This window comes from Lipotes vexillifer, unplaced genomic scaffold (genome assembly GCF_000442215.2).
Source record: "Lipotes vexillifer unplaced genomic scaffold, Lipotes_vexillifer_v1.1 scaffold907, whole genome shotgun sequence".
NCBI classification, from domain to species: domain Eukaryota; kingdom Metazoa; phylum Chordata; class Mammalia; order Artiodactyla; family Lipotidae; genus Lipotes; species Lipotes vexillifer.
In genome coordinates this window covers 49,044-56,571 of record NW_006795956.1, presented here as the reverse complement: position 1 = coordinate 56,571, position 7,528 = coordinate 49,044, and the positions used below count along the sequence as shown (strand labels likewise).

The window sequence follows — 7,528 nt, the reverse complement described above, 5'->3', positions numbered from 1 at the left end:
GCCGGCCCCCCCCCCCGCGCCGACCCCCCCCCCCGTCGCCCCTCCTCCGCCCGCTCCCACCCCTTGCTTCCCTCCCAACGCCGGGGACATCTGAGTCCTCCCCCCCCCGCTCCCTCGCCGCTGGTTCGGTCCTCGCCCGCCCCCGCCCCGCGGAAGGAGGGGCTGGCGAGGATTTTAGGGACTTCCTGGGATGCGGAGAGCAGCTCTGAACCATCCCCTTTCTGCAGCCGGTAGCTGGGGAAGCTGGCTCCGGAGCCTCTCGCACGTGGCAGGCAGGCAGAGAACTTGCTGTGCCTTCTAGGAAATTGCAGTCGATTTGTAATGCAGTTTCGCTAATTGGGAGTTCAAAATTAAACTTTAATAAAGCATTTGTGTCGTCTCGTCTAATTGTGAAAGCTTCCATCCGTCCTGGTACATAGACTCTAAGTCTCAAGTTAATGGCGCTAAGCTAGATTTCCCCCCCAAGTACAATTCCGTCAGCCGGCGTCGGCGCAGCTGGATTTCAGTTAGGTACAGATGTTGCTAATGGCAGCTTAAGCACGGATGGGCAGATAGCATACGGAATGCAACATGTTGCCATATGGTTCCTTTAGCCTTTCACCTCCAGGGATATCAATCACGTATATTCTGGGAGGAACTTAATGGCTCTCTGAACGGCAAAATGAATTACCTGGTACAATTTATATCCCTTGACCTGATACGTTATAAAAACAGGAAGGTAGCATCTCATAGTTTCTGTGGTATAAGTTGAACTACAGAGCTACGTTTCAGATTTTGTAACATCTATTTGTAGTTTGAGGGGCTCTGTCACACCATTCTGGCTGTAAAATCCGTTTCTGTCTTGCCCCCCTCCCCCCCACCTCTGGCTGATAAAGTTTATAAAGTTTAGCAAAACTGTTGTCTTGGTAACTGCCAATCAGCTGACCAAATACTAATCGATGAGGGTATGGAGAAATGGAAAATATGATTTCCAGAGCTAGGTACTTAAGAGCAGTCTTTAGGAACACCGTACTTTCTGAATCAGAAAATTAAAGGACTCCTAAGAAAATTATGTATTCTGTGAGTCGTTTCAATGTAAATCCTAAAGCCATTTATTAACTATTGGAAATTCTGCTTTTTTATACTTCAGTCATTCTTAAACTTAGGAAAGTAACTTATGGAAAAGTACTTAGAAATATGAAATATAAGAAAGATAAGAAGGACCTCCTTAGTAAACTAGTTTCTATACCCTTCCCTCCCCGCCTCCACGCCCTCAACTATGTGTGTACTTTGACTTGAATCCTGGATGTGGTAATACTGGTCGTTTGTTTCCCCCCCCCCCCCCGCCCCAAAATGTCAGTGACAGCATACTGAGGTCACTGTTAGATCCTAGTGGAATGATTCTGTAATATTTCACAGGTCTTCTAAAAAAATATCCTGGTGATTAATAAAATATTTAATTGATTGGCTCTAATTTCAGATTATAAACATGGTTGTCTTTACTGTATCCCTCCTTTTTCCTTCACTAATGAGGAGAGGCAACACTGAAAAACAAGAAATAAGGGTAAAAAAAAAAGTAAAATAATTTACGATAACTTTGTTTTTAAACTTTTATCTATTAAGGGATATCTAAAAGCTATAGACATACTATCTTTTAAAAGATTTTGCATCCAACAATATGTGAACCACATTAATTCATGTGGACTGATAAACTAGCGAAATACACAAAATGGACATAGTCTGAAAATATACATATTTTCAGTCATGCAAGTTTCATATTCATTTTTAAATTACAAGATAATATTTCTCTTTTTTTTCCCCTTTTTGTAATGGCTGATGATTTGTTACCTAGTGCTTGAGTTAGGGCAATAATTTTGATAATGATTATCAAATAATATAAGATCTTTTGTGTATGTAAATAGCAGAAAATTTTATACAGAACAAAATAAGATATATCTGAGTTATGGCAACCCTTACTGGAGACTGTTTTTGGTAATCTTTTAATGGCCGAGGTTGTATTTCTCTCTGTAGCGTTGGCATTTAATGAGTTTTAACCTTGATCAGTAGTGAGGTTGTCAATAATGACTCCATCTCCATGACTTCTGAATAGACAGTGAGTGTGTCCTTTAACCAGTCACACAGAACTCGCCTTATAAAGCTGTTATTGTCATGAGCAGATATTGCAGGCTTCTGTCAAGCCCCATGATTATTAACATGTTCTTCAAAAGCCAGGCTGAAAGTCCTGCTGTGCTTTATTTCAGAATTCAAGTCCATTAGTACATAAAATCCTAAGCAGCAATATTTGCTTTTTCTGAAGTTATATTACATACATGGTGAATAATTTTGGACCCATTTGTAGACAAAAACTATGTATATTTGGTATACATATATAGTAGCAAAAACAAGATATGTATCTTGCATCATGACTATTTTAAACAAAGATTTGATGGTTGTCCATTGTTACTCTAGATGAGGTGGCTGGCTGCCAAGGCGATCCGTATAGCTGGAAAGTAGTGGTATTGTTATTGTCTGCCAGGGAATCACTTCCTGTTTTTTGAGCTCCCAACTTCACCTCCCTCTTTCAATATGGCCCTTCCATATTGCTGATCTGAGAATTTGTTTGAATGTGAAAACTTTTGAAAATGTGTTTGTATTGGTCAAGATTTTCACCAGAGTTTTTGGTTGCCCGCTGGTTTACAGTCTTAATCTTGAGCCGGCAGGTATATTTTCATTGAAAATTAAGAAACACTATTAGGACAAGCTATATTACCCATGCTCTAAGTAATTTTAATTGTGATGTAATCCTAGATGCTTTCTATTTTTTTTAACCTATGAATGTATTTTAAAATATTTAAGATAGGACAGATTTATGCCTTTCTCAAGGTAACATAGGACAAGTTGTGGATGGGCATGAGACCCCTAATGGACACTTCATTTGAGTGAGTGAGTGTGGGGAGGAGAGCCATCAGGAAAGAGTATATAGTCCCTGCACTGGCCCTGTTTGCTTTTCAAACTTAAAACCACATTGCTGCATTGGAAACTTGTTTCTCTCTTGTATAGCCTTTCATTTAAACATGTTTCTAAAAAAACTGCCAATCTGTAAATATTTAACCAGCCAAGCAGGAGCCAATCTTTCATTCTCGACTATATGCAGCTTTGTTTTTACCTGGGTTAGTGTGGTGGCCACGTAAATAACACATCAAATTTTGATTTGGTGTTCCTTACTTTGAAGATGGACAGAAGCCTCTTTAATTAATCTTGCTCCATTTCATGTTCTGTATTCAGATATTGAAATACAGTATTTTTATACATTTATAAGATTGTGTTTGCATTTATTTAATTTATGTTTCTTTTTTTAAAGCGTGTAGCCTCGAATGTTTGTTCTACTTTTTTTTTTTCTTCACATCATTACTCTGGTACTGCTTGATGTAACTTGATTAGCTCCCTCCCCAGTCATGATTGGTAATTAAAATAGGCATTAAAATTAGTCACTTAGCAATTTTGCTGTTCAATTGGCAATTAAATTACTTAATTGCAATTAAAGTCCTAATTTTAATTGGCAAAATGATAGATGTAGATTTAAGATAATATGTATAAATACTTTAATAAGTGTCTATATAAGGATTACTTAATTACTCACCTTCAAGTTTATGCTGTTAACTTTAGAACTTTTAAGTGAGCGATGAAATTTATATTACATCTATTCAAAGGATATGGTAATTAGATTTATTACTTATCACTATAAGGATCCTTGCTATAAGTTACTTTTGTAGTGTTAAAATTGTAGGCTTGATAATTGCAGAATTATGATAAAAAAGGGCATATATGTCTGTCATAATATATCAATAACATGTCTTAATTTTTTATTAAATTGAGAAGTTCCTATACGCCAGTTAGTCTGAGGAAAAAAAATCAAAAATGCTTATTTTATAATTAAAGGTAAAACAAAAACCAACCAGCTATGATATACATATGAAAACTGTTGCAAAGTGTATGTATTTTATCTACTAAAAGAATATCCTATGTAATACTGTGGTGGTTACTAACCTTATCAGCTACTTCTAGAATTCCAAGTGTCCGCGATATATTCTTAGCATATAGCAACTTATTTTCAGAATCTACAAAGTGTCTTTCAGGACTTTGTACATTTGAATGACTCCCATGTTTAGTGAAATCAGCAAGGAAATCTAAAACCGAAGTAACCCTTCCTTGCTTAATCAAGAAGAATTTTTACATAAGAAAATATTGGTGATTGCCAGGGGCTGGGAGGAGGGGAGAATGGAGAGTTATTGTTTAATGGTTATAGAGTTAGAGTTTTATAAGATGAAGAGTTATGGGGGTGGATGGTGATGATTGGTGCACAACAGCATGACTGTATATAACATCACTGAACTGTACACTTACAAATGTAAGATAGTAAATTTTATGTTATGTGTCTTTTACCACAACAACAAAAAGAAAATTTTAAGTGGTTAATTTAAAGTAAATATTTAGGAGATAGTTACTGAGAGTCAAGAATTAGAGAAAAGATGAAGGATTTTTATTATGCAAAATACTTTTTGAGTGGCATGAGGTTTTACCATATGTTCAGTTTTAGAATTTTAATTTATAAGTAGATGCTTCTAGAAAAAAACAGTGCTGTTTTCTTCTGCACATCTTTCCACATTTCTAGAACTGAGTACTGTATCAAAGCAAGAAACAATTTTTAAAGTCTTTGCATTAAGTGGTTTGGAGTGAAAAATGGGCTGGGTAAAACTGAGCAAAAGCCACAACTACCCAAAATGTGAATTACCAGCTGAGTATTTGACTTATTCTCTAGGCATCTCATAAAAGAGGAACAAATGATTGGTTGATTAATATCTTATTAATGCAAGTGAAATGGCAAAGCAAATAACCAAAAACCTTCCGTATTAAAAAATGATTTTGTATTTTCAGAAACTGAGTTTTTTTCAAAGTGAAAATTTCTTTCTTCTATCACTAATGTAAAACTTCCTGCCGAACGGCAACAAATGCCATGAAAATTGTCCAAATATAACTTAAAATATGTCTCATTTTATGCTTAACATAGGTTCCATTAACTAATATTATTGTGAAATGTCTTCAAGTTACCTTGATTCTTATAGCATAACAAGTATATCTGTTTACTATATTTGAATTGTAAGAGCTAAGGGCTACTCTGAGTACATTTCAGGAGAATAGTGAAATAAATCCCTAAATACCCCTTTCCCATGCATTAAGATAAAAAATCCTATGGAATTAAATCCATGTTTGCTTTCTAAATTATGCCAAAATCTCAGTTTTATTAAGTATAATCAGCCTAGCCTTGCATAAAATAAATACTTTGGCTTAGATGTGAGTATGCATTATTTACATTGTTTTTTTTATGAAAATATTTTTTCTATATATGTACCAATATGTTCTGCTTAATATTGGCTAATATCATAAAAGATAACATAGTAACATTATTTTCCTATATGCTTTTTCTGAGGTCATCTAATACTGTATATTGAAAGAAATAATAATTTTGTCATTTGTTTTAGTTGGTTTCAAAAGAAGGACCTACTTATGGATAGGATCAATTTTATTCCCATTTATTGTAAATTGTTAAGAACACCGACCTTCATTTGGGGTAACTTTATGTATTTATACATGGCAGTAATTTAAAGTTATATCAGCTTCTGGGCCCTGAAAGAAACATTATTGTCATTTTAATCGAGTTATAAAATAGTTTATATTCAACAATCTATTTATGTTCAAGAATCTTGCAGGATTGCAGTCATATAAATGCAGAATTTCAGTTTCTTTTAGCCTAGAGCATCATTTGAACATTTTCTAAAAGGTTGTTCAATTCTACATTTTGATTCCATTATATGTGTAATTAAACCTCTATTCACGAAAGCATTCTCTTATGTACTAGCAAATACACCCACAGGAATCCTCTTCTAAACTATAATTTATTTAAACATGTAATCATAGGATTTTAAAACATGTTTTCATTTTTCCAAACTAAATGCCAAATTTGAACTGCTTGGTGATAAAATGAAAGATTTTATTACCATTTTGACTTTTTTTTTTTCTCCCTGTGAGCTAACAGTGAGTTAAACATGGACAGGAGGAAATAAAGAAAATCTGTTGTGAACCTAATTCCAGTGTTAAACTGTTTCCCTTTTTGAGAAATACAGAAGAGAATCAAAGATTTGTAGTTATTTATGAATTCCAGCAGAATATGAATATTTTGGCTTGCAGCAAGCTCTCCTGGGGCTTGGCCTAAGTAGTAAATAGCTAGTTGTGTGTGTATGTGCCTCTGTGTGTGTGTGTGTGTGTGTGTGTGTGTGTGTGTGATGTATCTTCCTGAACGCTGTGGAGTCAGGCCCCCTACTGACAGGATCAGTCAATTGCAGACATTGGCCCTTCTACTGAGACTGTTCCATCAGAATGTGGCGGGGACACAGGAGTCTGGAACTTTGAGCGAGGTCATTCTTCACACTTTCTAATGTCTGCTGGATCCTTTCCACCCCGAGCACATCTGAGCCCTGCCAAAAATACCAACCCAAGAAATAGCTTACCCAATAATGGGTTTAAGTGAGTTTATCCGCCATGCATCCGGTGTGTCTTCCTAAGAAGACACACTTCCTAGGAGCTAGAATAGGAATTTGAGGAAAGAGAAAATTCATATGGATTGTAGAATAGAAGGCAAAAAAAGCCACCTTTTTTCCTCATCTTGATGTTGTATTTATTCAATCCATTTCCGGTTGCTAATAATTGTTATAATAAGCTGCTGTGAAAACTGCGTCTGGATCTTGGGTGCCTTAAGACTTGAGCAAAAGCTCTGTTATCAAGAAGCCAGACTCGACAGGTTGCTGTTATAGAATAACCCATCACATTACAATGTTTGTCTTCCTTGGAGCTCACTTTAAGAACTCCAGCACATTTTCCCACTTACTGGGAGAGAATTTTCAGATTGCCCGCAGACTCAACCCAGGCTAAAGCCAAGTGTTTTTTTAAATGGTTTAAGGGAGGAGGAACGTGTGGAGGGAATGTACCTACTTAGATCTGAGTATTGGTGTTTGGAGAAGGATGGTTACAACCTTAAAGTTCTCCTGGCCCCCGCCTTCCTAGGAATATATTAAAAAACAATAACTGCCACCCCAGCATGGCTGCGCTTGAATTTCCGACTGCCTGAAAATAGCTGCTGGGAGCCTGGCCCACCCCTGGGATCAAGGAAAGCTCCCCCAGGCCGCGCGTCCTGCTCCCTTGTGGAAGGGGAAGGGAACCCGGGAGGGCGCCACCGAGCTAGAGCAGCTGCTATTTTGGGCCCAGCCCGGCGGGTGCGTCAATGCCTGAGCCCCTGCGTCACCGCCACCCCCACCGCTTTCCTTCTCCCCTGCTCTCCAAACTCTCACTTTTTCCCTTTCGTTCGCGTGGAATCGTTTCTGCCCACAAGGCGCTGACGCTACCCAGCTCGTGCTAATAAGCTATTCTCCGCTCTCCTCCTCTCATCCCCCTACTTACACACCTTCACCCGCCACCGCAACATTCCCCCCACCCA

At 37.4% G+C, this 7,528-nt stretch overlaps 1 protein-coding gene across 1 annotated transcript in view; it reads left to right on the top strand.

Annotated features, from left to right (window-relative positions):
• The window catches only part of NR4A2 (nuclear receptor subfamily 4 group A member 2), an 18,459-nt gene that overhangs the window by 594 nt on the left and 10,337 nt on the right, over nucleotides 1–7,528 (top strand). The window lies entirely within an intron of this gene.